Source organism: Primulina eburnea, unplaced genomic scaffold (assembly GCF_022965805.1).
Source record: "Primulina eburnea isolate SZY01 unplaced genomic scaffold, ASM2296580v1 ctg457_ERROPOS233453, whole genome shotgun sequence".
Classification (NCBI taxonomy): Eukaryota; Viridiplantae; Streptophyta; class Magnoliopsida; order Lamiales; family Gesneriaceae; genus Primulina; species Primulina eburnea.
The window spans coordinates 200,017-217,558 of NW_027331268.1; the positions used below are offsets into that span (position 1 = coordinate 200,017).

General features: G+C 38.4%; 1 long non-coding RNA gene across 1 annotated transcript; it reads left to right on the plus strand.

The window, feature by feature from the left end:
• The first annotated feature begins 439 nt into the window (after positions 1-439).
• Positions 440-1,379, plus strand: LOC140821209 (uncharacterized). Its single transcript, XR_012115668.1, has 3 exons — positions 440-539; positions 681-720; positions 1,274-1,379. It is a non-coding gene; the product is annotated as an uncharacterized lncRNA (long non-coding RNA).
• The last annotated feature ends 16,163 nt before the right edge of the window (positions 1,380-17,542 follow it).

Sequence of the window (17,542 nt, forward strand, 5' to 3'; positions counted from 1 at the left end):
TCCCGAAGTGTGTCGTGTGATTCCACGTTCCTCCAGTGACACAGGTTGGGAGATTTAGCATAACTTTTTACTCAGACCTCCAAATGATCTGAAAGTTTGAGGGAGTCAAGATAAGACATAGAGCTACAACTTTGTAATTTACCACTTTTTCTAATTCGGACGGGAAGAGGCGTTTTTGAGGCGATCTTTGAAGAAGCTGTGCGCAGAGTACGCGGTGGCAGGACCGATGCAGGAGCGCACCCGCGGTCATGTAAGGACCGCACCCGCGGTCCCAGTGGTTCAGAAAATGGTGTTTGGTCTAAGGCTTGGCGCACCCGCGGCGCTTGTGTGACCGCACCCGCGGTGGAGGTATGGCCGAGATATTTAGTGCTTTTTGGAGTTGTTGGCCATCACTTTACTCATTTCTTCCCCTTCATTTCGACTTTTCTCTCTACCTTATAGGGTTTTCTTCCATTTCTTTCATTTCCTATCTTCAATCCAAGCTTCTTGTTGGCGATTCGAGTTGAGATCGACGTTCTCCTTGGTGCTAGGAAGCTTAGGTAAGTTTTTGGTGCGATTCTTTTAAGGTTTTGAGTTAAGAGTTGACTTGGGTTTGTTGTTCTTCTGGATTTATGGATTTATTGTCATGGATTCTTGATTATAGAGTTGATATTGGTGTTATTTATGGATTATTGTTGTAGGTGGTGACCAAGAGCTAAGTTTGAGGTGTTCTATTGGGTTGTAAGTGGAATTTCATCCCTTGTGCTCACATGATGTTATATGTATTGTGTTTCAAAGGTTTTAATGTGTTATTCCCTTCAATTGATTCATTGTTATGTATTAATTCCATTGCTATGCATATTGGAGGCTTTTATGTCTCATTATTGTTCAAAAGGGAATACAAGAGAAAAGATAGAGTTTCAAAGTGATTGTTAAAGCCAGAGAGAGTTTAAATGTTTCTATTGGATTGATAAATATATAGCCAGAGAATTGCATGCAATTAGTTGATCAACGACCATAGGCTTATATCCCTCAGAGTTATCGGTTTATATCGATTTGGGATATAAGCACCCCAGAGCAGAGTTACTATTGATATCAATCCAACCAGAGTAAAGAGAAATACCATCTCATTTCTATGCTATTGTTATGATATTCATGTTCAGAGTTTATGTTTCAGAGTTGATGGTATTTATGATTTCAAAGCTACGTTTTTACAGAGTATGTTATGTCATTGCTATGTAAGAGTTCTACTTGCTGAGATTTATTCTCATTTCAGTTATTTCATGTGATGCAGATCAGAGTGGAGGCCCGGGACATTGACTGTGGACAGGGGGTCATATGCATACACCGTTGGAAGGAAGATTTTGGCATGATCATAGGAATGATGTTTTCTATTTTTTTATGTCATTTTAAATGATCATGTATTGCTATTTTGTAAAGATGTTTAAAGAAATGTATTTTGAAACTCCTTCCATAGTTTAAAGAAAAATTTATTTCCGCTGCGTATTTTTATTGTTACGGGTCAGAGGTGTCACAGCCATCTTAGAGAATCTATCCACAACAACAAAAATACAATCCCTCCCCTTCTTAGTCCTAGGCAACCCCAAAATAAAGTCCATAGAAATGTCAATCCAAGTTCTTTTTAAGAATAGCAGGCAAAAGTGTTCCCAAAGTTCTATTGACAACTTCTGTTTGTCCATCCGTTTGAGGATGACAAGTAGCAGAAAACAACAATTTTGTGCCAAGTTTTGCCCATAAAGTCTTCCAAAAGTAACTCAAGAATTTAACATCGCGACCAGAAACAATAGTCCTAGGCATGCCATGCAACCTAACGACTTCTCTAAAGAACAAATCCGCAATGTTTGAAGCATCATCGGACAAGCTATAAAACGTGCCATTTTAGAGAATCTATCCACAACAAAAAAAATAGAATCCCTCCCCTTCTTAGTCCTAGGCAACCTTAAAATAAAGTCCATAGAAATGTCAATCCAAGTTCTTTTTAAGAATAGCACGCAAAAGTGTTCCCAAAGTTCTATTGACAACTTCAGTTTGTCCATCCGTTTGAGGATGACAAGTAGTAGAAAACAACAATTTTGTGCCAAGTTTAGCCCATAAAGTTTTCCAAAAGTAACTCAAGAATTTAACATCGCGACCAGAAACAATAGTCCTAGGCATGCCATGCAACCTAAAGAACAAATCCGCAATTTTTGAAGCATCATCGGTTTTATGACAAGCTATAAAATGTGCCATCTTAGAGAATCAATCCACAACAACAAAAATACAATCCCTCCCCTTCTTAGTCCTAGGCAACCCCAAAATAAAGTCCATAGAAATGTCAATCCAAGTTCTTTTTAAGAATAGCACGCAAAAGTGTTCCCAAAGTTCTATTGACAACTTCAGTTTGTCCATCCGTTTGAGGATGACTAGTAGTAGCAAACAACAATTTTTTGCCAAGTTTAGCCAATAAAGTTTTCCAAAAATAACTCAAGAATTTAACATCGCGACCAGAAACAATAGTCCTAGGCATGCCATGCAACCTAACGACTTCTCTAAAGAACAAATCCGCAATGTTTGAAGCATCATCGGTTTTATGACAAGCTATAAAATGTGCCATCTTAGAGAATCAATCCACAACAACAAAAATAGAATCCCTCCCCTTCTTAGTCCTAGGCAACCCCAAAATAAAGTACATAGAAATGTCAATCCAAGTTCTTTTTAAGAATAGCACGCAAAAGTGTTCCCAAAGTTCTATTGACAACTTCAGTTTGTCCATCCGTTTGAGAATGACAAGTAGTAGAAAACAAAAATTTTGTGCCAAGTTTAGCCCATAAAGTCTTCCAAAAGTAACTCAAGAATTTAACATCGCGACCAGAAACAATAATCCTAGGCATGCCATGCAACCTAACGACTTCTCTAAAGAACAAATCTGCAATATTTGAAGCATCATCGGTTTTATGACACGCTATAAAATGTGCCATCTTAGAGAATCAATCCACAACAACAAAAATAGAATCCCTCTCCTTCTTAGTCCTAGGCAACCCCAAAATAAAGTCCATAGAAATGTCAATCCAAGTTCTTTTTAAGAATAGCACGCAAAAGTGTTCCCAAAGTTCTATTGACAACTTCAGTTTTTCCATCCGTTTGAGGATGACAAGTAGTAGAAAACAACAATTTTGTGTCAAGTTTAGCCCATATAGTATTCCAAAAGTAACTAAAGAATTTAACATCGCGACCAAAAACAATAGTCCTAGGCATGCCATGCAACCTAACGACTTCGCTAAAGAACAAATCCGCAATGTTTGAAGCATCATCGGACAAGCTATAAAATGTGCCATTTCAGATAATCTATCCACAACAACAAAAATAGAATCCCTCCCCTTCTTAGTCCTAGGCAACCCCAAAATAAAGTCCATAGAAATGTCAATCCAAGTTCTTTTTAAGAATAGCAGGCAAAAGTGTTCCCAAAGTTCTATTGACAACTTCTGTTTGTCCATCCGTTTGAGGATGACAAGTAGCAGAAAACAACAATTTTGTGCCAAGTTTTGCCCATAAAGTCTTCCAAAAGTAACTCAAGAATTTAACATCGCGACCAGAAACAATAGTCCTAGGCATGCCATGCAACCTAACGACTTCTCTAAAGAACAAATCCGCAATGTTTGAAGCATCATCGGACAAGCTATAAAACGTGCCATTTTAGAGAATCTATCCACAACAAAAAAAATAGAATCCCTCCCCTTCTTAGTCCTAGGCAACCTTAAAATAAAGTCCATAGAAATGTCAATCCAAGTTCTTTTTAAGAATAGCACGCAAAAGTGTTCCCAAAGTTCTATTGACAACTTCAGTTTGTCCATCCGTTTGAGGATGACAAGTAGTAGAAAACAACAATTTTGTGCCAAGTTTAGCCCATAAAGTTTTCCAAAAGTAACTCAAGAATTTAACATCGCGACCAGAAACAATAGTCCTAGGCATGCCATGCAACCTAAAGAACAAATCCGCAATTTTTGAAGCATCATCGGTTTTATGACAAGCTATAAAATGTGCCATCTTAGAGAATCAATCCACAACAACAAAAATACAATCCCTCCCCTTCTTAGTCCTAGGCAACCCCAAAATAAAGTCCATAGAAATGTCAATCCAAGTTCTTTTTAAGAATAGCACGCAAAAGTGTTCCCAAAGTTCTATTGACAACTTCAGTTTGTCCATCCGTTTGAGGATGACTAGTAGTAGCAAACAACAATTTTTTGCCAAGTTTAGCCAATAAAGTTTTCCAAAAATAACTCAAGAATTTAACATCGCGACCAGAAACAATAGTCCTAGGCATGCCATGCAACCTAACGACTTCTCTAAAGAACAAATCCGCAATGTTTGAAGCATCATAGGTTTTATGACAAGCTATAAAATGTGCCATCTTAGAGAATCAATCCACAACAACAAAAATAGAATCCCTCCCCTTCTTAGTCCTAGGCAACCCCAAAATAAAGTACATAGAAATGTCAATCCAAGTTCTTTTTAAGAATAGCACGCAAAAGTGTTCCCAAAGTTCTATTGACAACTTCAGTTTGTCCATCCGTTTGAGAATGACAAGTAGTAGAAAACAAAAATTTTGTGCCAAGTTTAGCCCATAAAGTCTTCCAAAAGTAACTCAAGAATTTAACATCGCGACCAGAAACAATAATCCTAGGCATGCCATGCAACCTAACGACTTCTCTAAAGAACAAATCTGCAATATTTGAAGCATCATCGGTTTTATGACACGCTATAAAATGTGCCATCTTAGAGAATCAATCCACAACAACAAAAATAGAATCCCTCTCCTTCTTATTCCTAGGCAACCCCAAAATAAAGTCCATAGAAATGTCAATCCAAGTTCTTTTTAAGAATAGCACGCAAAAGTGTTCCCAAAGTTCTATTGACAACTTCAGTTTTTCCATCCGTTTGAGGATGACAAGTAGTAGAAAACAACAATTTTGTGTCAAGTTTAGCCCATATAGTATTCCAAAAGTAACTAAAGAATTTAACATCGCGACCAAAAACAATAGTCCTAGGCATGCCATGCAACCTAACGACTTCGCTAAAGAACAAATCCGCAATGTTTGAAGCATCATCGGACAAGCTATAAAATGTGCCATTTCAGATAATCTATCCACAACAACAAAAATAGAATCCCTCCCCTTCTTAGTCCTAGGCAACCCCAAAATAAAGTCCATAGAAATGTCAATCCAAGTTCTTTTTAAGAATAGCAGGCAAAAGTGTTCCCAAAGTTCTATTGACAACTTCTGTTTGTCCATCCGTTTGAGGATGACAAGTAGTAGAAAATAACAATTTTATGCCAAGTTTAGCCCATAAAGTCTTCCAAAAGTAACTCAAGAATTTATCATCGCGACCAGAAACAATAGTCCTAGGCATGTCATGCAACCTAGCGACTTCTCTAAAGAACAAATCCGCAATGTTTGAAGCATCATCGGATTTTATGACAAGCTATCAAATGTGCCATCTTAGAGAATCTATCCACAACAACAAAAATAGAATCCCTCCCCTTCTTAGTCCTAGGCAATCCCAAAATAAAGTCCATAGAAATGTCAATACAAGGTCTTTTTAAGAATAGCACGCAAAAGTGTTCCCAAAGTTTTATTGACAACTTCAGTTTGTCCATCCGTTTGAGGATGACAAGTAGTAGAAAACGACAATGGCACCTAAAGTCTTCCAAAAGTAACTCAAGAATTTAACATCGCGACCAGAAACAATAGTCCTTGGCATGCCATGCAACCTAACGACTTCTCTAAAGAACTAATCCGCAATGTTTGAAGCATCATCGGACAAGCTATAAAATGTGTCATTTTAGAGAATCTATCCACAACAAAAAAAATAGAATCCCTCCCCTTCTTAGTCCTAGGCAACCCCAAAATAAAGTCCATAGAAATGTCAATCCATGTTCTTTTCAAGAATAGCGCGCAAAAGTGTTTCCAAAGTTCTATTGACAACTTCAGTTTGTCCATCCGTTTGAGGATGACAAGTAGCAGAAAACAACAATTTTGTGCCAAGTTTAGCCCATAAAGTCTTCCAAAAGTAACTCAAGAATTTAACATCGCGACCAGAAACAATAGTCCTAGGCATGCCATACAACCTAACGACTTCTCTAAAGAACAAATCAGCAATGTTTGAAGCATCATCGGTTTTATGACAAGCTATAAAATGTGCCATCTTAGAGAATCAATCCACAACAACAAAAATACAATCCCTACCCTTCTTAGTCCTAGGCAACCCCAAAATAAAGTCCATAGAAATGTCAATCCAAGTTCTTTTTAAGAATAGCACGCAAAAGTGTTCCCAAAGTTCTGTTGACAACTTCACTTTGTCCATCCGTTTGAGGATGACAAGTAGTAGAAAACAACAATTTTGTGCCAAGTTTAGCCCATAAAGTTTTCCAAAAGTAACTCAAGAATTTAACATCGCGACCAGAAACAATAGTCCTAGGCATGCCATGCAACCTAAAGAACAAATCCGCAATGTTTGAAGCATCATCGGTTTTATGACAAGCTATAAAATGTGCCATCTTAGAGAAACAATCCACAACAACAAAAATACTATCCCTCCCCTTCTTAGTCCTAGGCAACCCCAAAATAAAGTCCATAGAAATGTCAATCCAAGTTCTTTTTAAGAATAGCACGCAAAAGTGTTCCCAAAGTTCTATTGACAAACTCAGTTTGTCCATCCGTTTGTGGATGACAAGAAGTAGAAAACAAAAATTTTGTGCCAAGTTTAGCCCATAAAGTCTTCCAAAAGTAACTCAAGAATTTAAAATCGTGACCAGAAACAATAGTCCTAGGCATGCCATGCAACCTAGCGACTTCTCTAAAGAACAAATCCGCAATGTTTGAAGCATCATCGGATTTTATGACAAGCTATAAAATGTGCCATCTTAGAGAATCTATCCACAACAACAAAAATACAATCCATCCCCTTCTTAGTCCTAGGCAACCCCAAAATAAAGTCCATAGAAATATCAATCCAAGTTCTTTTTAAGAATAGCACGCAAAAGTGTTCCCAAAGTTCTATTGACAACTTCAGTTTGTCCATCCGTTTGAGGATGACAAGTAGTAGAAAACAACAATTTTGTGCCAAGTTTAGCCCATAAAGTCTTCATAAAGTAACTCAAGAATTTAACATCGCGACCAGAAACAATAGTCCTAGGCATGCCATGCAACCTAACGACTTCTCTAAAGAACAAATCCGCAATGTTTGAAGCATCATCGGACAAGCTATAAAATGTGCCATTTTAGAGAATCTATCCACAACAAAAAAAATAGAATCCCTCCCCTTCTTAGTCATAGGCAACCCCAAAATAAAGTCCATAGAAATGTCAGTCTAAGTTCTTTTTAAGAATAGCACGCAAAAGTGTTCCCAAAGTTCTATTGACAACTTCAGTTTGTCCATCCGTTTGAGGATGACAAGTAGTAGCAAACAACAATTTTGTGCCAAGTTTAGCCCATAAAGTTTTCCAAAAGTAACTCAAGAATTTAACATCGCGACCAGAAACAATAATCCTAGGCATGATATGCAACCAAACGACTTCTCTAAAGAACAAATCCGCAATGTTTGAAGCATAATCGGACAAGCTATAAAACGTGCCATTTTAGAGAATCTATCCACAACAAGAAAAATAGAATCCCTCCCCTTCTTATTCCTAGAAAACCCCAAAATAAAGTCCATAGAAATGTCGATCCAAGTTCTTTTTAAGAATAGCACGCAAAAGTGTTCCCAAAGTTCTATTGACAACTTCAGTTTGTCCATCCGTTTTAGGATGACAAGTAGTATAAAACAACAATTTTGTGCCAAGTTTAGCCCATAAAGTTTTCCAAAAGTAACTCAAGAATTTAACATCGCGACCAGAAACAATAGTCCTAGGCATGCCATGCAACCTAAAGAACAAATCCGCAATGTTTGAAGCATCATCGTTTTTATGACAAGCTATAAAATGTGCCATCTTAGAAAATCAATCCACAACAACAAAAATACAATCCCTCCCCTTCTTAGTCCTAGGCAACCCCAAAATAAAGTCCATAGAAATGTCAATCCAAGTTCTTTTTAAGAATAGCACGCAAAAGTGTTCCCAAAGTTCTATTGACAACTTCAGTTTGTCCATCCGTTTGAGGATGACTAGTAGTAGCAAACAACAATTTTTTGCCAAGTTTAGCCCATAAATTTTTCCAAAAGTAACTCAAGAATTTAACATCGCGACCAGAAACAATAGTCCTTGGCATGCCATGCAACCTAACGACTTCTCTAAAGAACAAATCCGCAATGTTTGAAGCATTATCGGTTTTATGACAAGCTATAAAATGTGCCATCTTAGAGAATCAATCCACAACAACAAAAATAGAATCCCTCCCCTTCTTAGTCCTAGGCAACCCCAAAATAAAGTACATAGAAATGTCAATCCATGTTCTTTTTAAGAATAGCACACAAAAGTGTTCCCAAAGTTCTATTGAGAACTTCAGTTTGTCCATCCGTTTGAGAATGACAAGTAGTAGAAAACAACAATTTTGTGCCAAGTTTAGCCCATAAAGTCTTCCGAAAGTAACTCAAGAATTTAACATCGCGACCAGAAACAAAAATCCTAGGCATGCCATGAAACCTAACGACTTCTCTAAAGAATAAATCCGCAATGTTTGAAGCATCATCGGTTTTATGACAAGCTATAAAATGTGCCATCTTAGAGAATCAATCCACAACAACAAAAATAGAATCCCTCCCCTTCTTAGTCCTAGGCAACCCCAAAATAAAGTCCATAGAAATGTCAATCCAAGTTCTTTTTAACAATAGCACGCAAAAGTGTTCCCAAAGTTCTATTGACAACTTCAGTTTGTCCATCCGTTTGAGGATGACAAGTAGTAGAAAACAACAATTTTGTGCCAAGTTTAGCCCATAAAGTATTCCAAAAGTAACTAAAGAATTTAACATCGCGACCAAAAACAATAGTCCTAGGCATGCCATGCAACCTAACGACTTCGCTAAAGAACAAATCCGCAATGTTTATAGCATCATCGGACAAGCTATAAAATGTGCCATTTCAGAGAATCTATCCACAACAACAAAAATAGAATCCCTCCCCTTCTTAGTCCTAGGCAACCCCAAAATAAAGTCCATTGAAATGTCAATCCAAGTTCTTTTTAAGAATAGCAGGCAAAAGTGTTCCCAATGTTCTATTGACAACTTCAGTTTGTCCATCCGTTTGAGGATGAAAAGTAGTAGAAAACAACAATTTTGTGCCAAGTTTAGCCCATAAAGTCTTCCAAAAGTAACTCAAGAATTTAACATCGCGACCAGAAACAATAGTCCTAGGCATGCCATGCAACCTAGCGACTTCTCTAAAGAACAAATCCGCAATGTTTAAAGCATCATCGGATTTTATGACAAGCTATAAAATGTGCCATCTTAGAGAATCTATCCACAACAACAAAAATACAATCCCTCCCCTTCTTAGTCCTAGGCAACCCCAAAATAAAGTCCATAGAAATATCAATCCAAGTTCTTTTTAAGAATAGCACGCAAAAGTGTTTCCAAAGTTCTATTGACAACTTCAGTTTGTCCATCCGTTTGAGGATGACAAGTAGTAGAAAACAACAATTTTGTGCCAAGTTTAGCCCATAAAGTCTTCCAAAAGTAACTCAAGAATTTAACATCGCGACCAGAAACAATAGTCCTAGGCATGCCATTCAACCTAACGACTTCTCTAAAGAACAAATCCGCAATGTTTGAAGCATCATCAGACAAGCTATCAAATGTGCCATTTTAGAGAATCTATCCACAACAACAAAAATTGTAACGACCCATTACAGGCCCAGTGGACCGCCCATACGGCCCACTGCCAACCGACCCAAGGCTATCCCGATCTTGGGCTCCCTCTATGGGGCCTTTGTCCCTCACGGGCTTTCCATAGGCGTCGTATGGTTACTCATAGAACTCTTAAGCCCATGAACTTAAGTATGTGCCTCCCCAGGATCGAACCCAAGATCACATGGATATATAGATACTTGGCACAATCCTGGTACCAATTGAGCTAGTAGCTCAATTGGTACCAGGATTGTGCCAAGTATCTATATATCCATGTGATCTTGGGTTCGATCCTGGGGAGGCACATACTTAAGTTCATGGGCTTAAGAGTTCTATGAGTAACCATACGACGCCTATGGAAAGCCCGTGAGGGACAAAGGCCCCATAGAGGGAGCCCAAGATCGGGATAGCCTTGGGTCGGTTGGCAGTGGGCCGTATGGGCGGTCCACTGGGCCTGTAATGGGTCGTTACAATAAAAGGAGTAGCTCAATTGGTACCAGGATTGTGCCAAGTATCTATATATCCATGTGATCTTGGGTTCGATCCTGGGGAGGCACATACTTAAGTTCATGGGCTTAAGAGTTCTATGAGTAACCATACGACGCCTATGGAAAGCCCGTGAGGGACAAAGGCCCCATAGAGGGAGCCCAAGATCGGGATAGCCTTGGGTCGGTTGGCAGTGGGCCGTATGGGCGGTCCACTGGGCCTGTAATGGGTCGTTACAATAAAAGACGCCTTTTATTGTAACGACCCATTACAGGCCCAGTGGACCGCCCATACGGCCCACTGCCAACCGACCCAAGGCTATCCCGATCTTGGGGTCCCTCTATGGGGCCTTTGTCCCTCACGGGCTTTCCATAGGCGTCGTATGGTTACTCATAGGACTCTCCACACCAGGTTGGTGGAGTGATACCTCCCCAAGTCTCGAACCCATGACCTCCTGGCTTAAGTACATTGTTCAAAGAGACTTGGTACCAATTGAGCTAGTAGCTCAATTGGTACCAAGTCTCTTTGAACAATGTACTTAAGCCAGGAGGTCATGGGTTCGAGACTTGGGGAGGTATCACTCCACCAACCTGGTGTGGAGAGTCCTATGAGTAACCATACGACGCCTATGGAAAGCCCGTGAGGGACAAAGGCCCCATAGAGGGAGCCCACGATCGGGATAGCCTTGGGTCGGTTGGCAGTGGGCCGTATGGGCGGTCCACTGGGCCTGTAATGGGTCGTTACATAAGATTTTAGATTTGCTTTATATCAGAAAGATAGATTTCAGAATTGAATTCAGATCAGATACTGATTGTTGTTTTAGAATTCAGAACAGAATGATATTGAGTGTACAGAATGTTACAGAATGAATTGAAAAATCAGTAGAAGAATATCGACCAGGAGTTACATCCGATTTTGTGTGGCTCTTTGGCATGTTTCAGTTTATTCAGAGATGTTTTGATGATTCTATGCTTGTTATATCTATGAGATTTTGATATGTTAACAGCATCTGATTGATTAAACGGAATATTTGAAGATTTATTGAATATTCAGAGAACCGTGATTATTGTATACAGAAATTAGTCAGGTATGAATTATAATTGAAACAGATTGTATTCAGAATATATGATATCTGCAGTTTGTATACCGATTTATTTGCACCGTTGAGACAGAAATCAGTGACTGTAAACGACACAGGTAACAGATATATCAGAATTAGCAGAAATGTCAGAAAGTCAGAATTGCTGAGTTTTACAGATTTTCTTATTCTCTTATTTCCTTATTATGTTATATCTGCTTGCGTATTGTGATTGCTCTAAATCAGTATTTGAGACATCTTATATTGTTTGGGAGCATACTCTAATTGCAGAGGAGATATGGCAAATGATTTGGGCACTAGGAAGATTGATCAGTAGTCAGAATTATCAGTATTGCCAGCAATCGTTGTTTTATGAGTTTTCTTAAACTCACTAGATCTGTATAGGTTATCTTTATCTCGAATCTGATTGATATTACTGTGGGTTGTATGTATGTTTGATACAGAATATTGTAAACAGTTGAGAGTTGCAACAGTTCAGAAATGTGATCAGAATGCTCAGAATTGTATTTCGATAATCATAACAGAGTTTCGATTAGAGTAACTGATATGTGAATTGTGTTTGTATAAGATTGATTATTTTGTGATATCCGAATGTTTCAGAATTGTATAACAGAATTGATAGTTATAATCAGAACCGAATATCAGGTAGTATTGTTTTGTTATAACTTACAGGTTGGTATATACGGATGTTGTATAACCAATATGATGAGATGAATTCAGTCAGAAGGATTGTGAGAAGTATTGTGACAGGATACTTCATGAATTCGTATTCCAGATGGGGATCAGGGATTTGAGTTTTGGTTTAAACTCTAGTATACATTTCTTCTCGTATATCTGAATTGATGTCTTATGAGTTCAGGGACGAACTCAAATCTAAGAGGGAGAGAAATGTAATGCCCAGAAATTATGAGAAATGATAAGACAAGCTTATAAAGTGTTGCGAGGATGGAAAAAAAATCAGAAATTCTTGAGCATGCAGCACCGCACCCGCGGTGCTAGACATCACCGCACCCGCGGTGCATGTGCAGAAAATGGAGTGCAAATCCCGTAGCCACACCGCACCCGCGGTATTAGATGGAGCGCACCTGCGCTGTGACACCGCACCCGCGGTCTTGTAGGCAGCGCACCCGCGGTCAAGCTTCGGGAAATCTGGATAGAATCGACGAAACGGGACCGCACCCGCGGTGCATGTATGACCGCACCCGCGGTGCGACGTGCAACATGAAAAATGATGCCACGTTTCAGACTTCGCATGCAATATATATATAGATGTTTGACACGTTATTTCTGCAGAAATTCAGAAAAGGGCCGAGATTTTGAGAGAAAAATCATTACGCCTTTTTGAGTTGCGATTGTGGAAGATCCGTCTATCAGAATTCGAATCCGGAAGCAGTATCGTGCCCCTCGTGTTAAGAGCTACACAAGGACGTAAGTTTTGTTACGTTTTGAGATGTTTTGAAAATATGATGTTGCTAGACTTGCATGTAATTCAGATATGGTGTTTCTACTACCGTAGATATCTTATAATTGAAGTCAGATGAAAGAACAGACTATGTCTGTAATTGTTATGATTTTTGAAAGATAGTGACTGAGATTTTATATTAGAATTGTGTTAGTACTCAGAGTATGATTGTATTGACACCGATTATGAGTTTCAGTATTATATTTGTGATGTTCAGATTGACGGGGTTATTCAGATTGTATTGTTATGCCGTCGAAACATCAGTTGAGTTAGATTGATCAGATTCAGATATGTGTTCGATTAGATTGTGATATTACTGATATGACTCAGATTGTATCTTGTTCAGACATTGATCAGATTGTATACTGATTTGAGTATTGATCAGAACAGATTGTGAATTGAGTTATGTACTGATACAGCGTATTCGATATTGTCTTTTCAGATTGATATGGACACAGTTGAATACAGAACATCATCTTCGTCAGACCGGGACGACAAAGGTATAATTCATGTGATATTTGGGAAGATATAACTCAAATCAGATCCTATTTGAGTTTCCCAATTAAATCACATACTAGACCTATTGTTTATCTCTTGATATGATTATGATTGCTTATAGATTTGTTTATAGATCTGTGTACAAATCTAGACCTATTGTTTATCTCTTGATATGATTATGATTGCTTATAGATTTGTTTATAGATCTGTGTACAAATCGTGCTATGCTTTGTTCACAGACCATGTAGCATTGCATTAGAATGATTACGCTTGTTTACAGATTGTGTATTCATGCATTAAGATAGGACAGTCTGGAGATCAGGCAGACTACTAGACGTTCGGCGATATCACAGCTTAGGGGAAGATCACCGCCCCTATTGTAGACGCGGATACAGATCAGGCCGAAGTCTAGGAATAAGACGTACAGCACCTCGATTGGGAGGGTAGGTGACAGACAGTGACGTCTTATTCACAACGGGATCCCTAGAGTTATAGATCGAGTCAAGTCTAGACATGATTTGATTAGGACTTCATGCTTATATGGATGTGGCTCCTAGATCATGGGACCCATCGTTATTGCTTTCAGTTGTGCTAGCATGTTTTATGATTTAGATTGTTTATATGCATGTTTATCGGATGTGAGCTGCATGCTTAATTTCATAGATTATGAAATATATTGTGTTTATACATGATCGCATGGTTTATGAATTAGTTTGTTTATATACATGCTTACCATGTTTTATACTGGGATTTATTCTCACCGGAGTTATCCGGCTGTTGTCGTGTTTTGTACGTGTGCATGGCAACAGGTGGGGCTGGATCAGGGTCGAGATGACGATGAGAGAAGACGAGTTAGCGTGGTGATTCCGGACTTGCAGTAGATTGGATTTTACTACTAGAACTTTAGTAGTGAACCTTAGATTAGAATGTTGTACATTATTGTATTTTAATATTGAATTTGTATTTTTATATACAGACATGTATAGTATTTAGATTCCATTACCTTCCGCAGTTATAATTTAAAAAGAAAATTTTTAGACCCTGTTTATCAGAACTGATAATTTAAATCCCAATAACGATTAAGAAGATGATTAGCTTCCGGGTCCCCACAGCTTGTGCCTGTTCATGAGTAGTCCGTTGCATCTCCAGTAGCTGCTGGATTTGTTCACCATGGACTTTTGCTTGTTGTTGGAGTAATTGCGCGAAGTCATCTATCGGTCGTGGCGCACTGCCCTCACCTTCGACTGCTGGGGCCTTGCCCTTAGATGACTCTCCTTCATGTACTTTACGTTTCGGTGGCATCGTCGCTTATCTTAACCTACATGTAGGATACATAGACACATAACTTAGCATAAACTATGAGATACAAAGATACTTACTTGCCAAGTTCTCCATATGGATGAAGTGCAGTGTCTTCCCTGTCAAAGAACCGTGGGCTCTGATACCATAAAAATGTCACACCCTTACTCTATACTTGACATGATTAATGATACTTATACTTGTAATCAAAATAAGGTTTGAATGATATAACTATAGTATGAAGTAAATCAAAACAAGAGGCATCACTTTGATGGTTTATAAAAATTTTGGCATGATGTCCCTATATTTTGTATACACCAAAACTCAAGCAATACTATTCATACACATTTATAAACATATTCTCATATACCAACATACTTTGTATCATCATACATAACATGAAACTTGTTTCAAACCCTCATATAAAATTTACTACAATACATATGCGGAAGCTATACAATAAGAAGTCCCGGTTCTTGTCGAGGTAGGGCACATCACTAGCATCCATTGGCGAACCGGCATCCTAGGCATCTTCACTACCTGATCCTGTAACACATGAGCTACGTGAGTTTATAAAACTCAATAAGTTGGCACTTGTACGTATCAATATGCTTCGAAGGAACATACATATCAAGTCGTGATCAATAATGAATCTTAAAAACATGTCATACCGTAGCATATATTCAATGTTCATTTTGTACTTGAGCCTCATTAGTTGACCTGTACTACTGTGCTTGCTTTATTATATAGCTACTACTGTGTTGGACGTCAGGGAGCAACCTTTGGCATCCCCATGCCCCATGAACATATATTGGCCAATAGCTTTGGTGGACTTAAAACCACCCATGATGTCAACAAGCTCTATATCATGTAAAATCAGTCCTTTTTCTTTCAATGTTCATGTTCATGTTCATAACATAGCACCCATCATCAATATTCATGAGGTTCTTACATATTTAATACATAACAATGGAATATGGTGCTATGTTTTCATCAATAAGATACTAACAATGTACATATAACAATAATCAATGGGAAGTGTTTGAAATCATAATAGTACTCATGTATTACTTCAAGAACATGCCAACTTACAGTCCAAGCGTACGAATACTTGTTTGAGACGATGTATCTTGCTCCTATACTGTCAAATATACCAATAATTCAGTCACTATTGTATAAACTAGGTGAAAATCACGCCTCTACAGGTAGAATAACTTAAAGAGAAGAAAACTTACTCCTATATGATGTTCTTGTGATGGAGAGTAAACTTCTAGCCTCAAAATGATGAAGGAGAAGAAGAAAATGACTTTTTGGGAGGAAGGTTTCTTGTTTCTCTCGAGTTTTGCTGAGAAAGGAATGAAGGAAACTGATACAATGGCTTAGAAAGTCGAAGCTTATCTTCTTATATGCAAGGCGGCGCTCGGGCGGTCATTTTCTACCGCCCGAGCGCGGAATGTTCTGTCCAAAAGGTGCAGTTTTCGTGCACTGGCGCTCGGGCGGTCATTTTCTACCGCTCGAGCGCCATATGTTCTGTAAATTTCGTGAACCGTTAGTGTACCGGCGCTCGGGCGGTAGAATCTTACCGCTCGGGCGCCACTTGTTCTGCCTCTGCGCACTACTTCGTCAAAGATCGCTCCAGAAACGTCTCTTCCGTTCATAATCTGGAAGAGTGGTAAACTAGGAAGTTGTAGCTCTATGTCTTGGCTTGAATCTACCACTGGTTTCAGGTCATTTGGAGGTCTAAGTAAAACGTTATGCTCATTCTCCCAACATGTGCCATTGTAGGAGTGACGATACACACAACTCACTTCGGGGCGTTTTTGGCTTGTCTTCCACAATGATTTGGACAAAACCCAAAACGTGAAAGTTGTAGCATTATATCTTAGCTTTCTAATGGTTAAGGCCTCACACAATTTGGATCAATATTCAAATCATTATACTAAAACCCGTACGAACTACCATATTTACATCTCATTTCCCACAACTTCCATTACACTATCATTACCTACACATCTTACTCTAACTATTTAGACATATATTCATTCTCAATATACCATGGGCAATATAAAAGTCATGTTCAATCTCAATATTGATACTTCAATCATCACGTGGAATCTAACGAGTTAAATAACTACATAATAAACGACATAAACGCATTATTATCATTTGTACGAGTAACCGGGCATTACATTATTCCAAAGGGATCTACAATAAAATTATCATCTCTCATAGTTCGACCAACACTTGCAGACAGGATCAAGGTCGAACAAGATACAGATACTGAATTACAGCAATTGAGACAGCGAGATGAAGATAAAAGACATTCAAACTTTGAATTGAATGGGGAAGGAATATGGACATATCGAGGGAGACTGTTTGTACCAATGGATGCTTGTGACGTGCCCTACCTCGACAAGAACCGGGACTTCTTATTGTATAGCTTCCGCATATGTATTGTAGTAAATTTTATATGAGGGTTTGAAACAAGTTCCATGTTATGAATGATGATACAAAGTATGTTTTTATATGAGAATATGCTTGAGGTTATTGCTTGAGTTGAGTTCTTGGCTATACAAAATATAGGGACATCATGCCAAAATTTTTATAAACGTCAAAGTGATGCCTCTTGTTTGATTTACTTCATACTATAGTTATATCATTCAAACCTTATTTTGATTACAAGTATAAGTATCATTAATCATTTCATGTATAGAGTAAGGGTGTGACATTATGGGCTAAACTTGGCACAAAATTGTTGTTTTCTACTACTTGTCATCCTCAAACGGATGGACAAACTGAAGTTATCAATAGAACTTTGGGAACACTTTTGCGTGCTATTCTTAAAAAGAACTTGGATTGACATTTCTATGGACTTTATTTTGGGG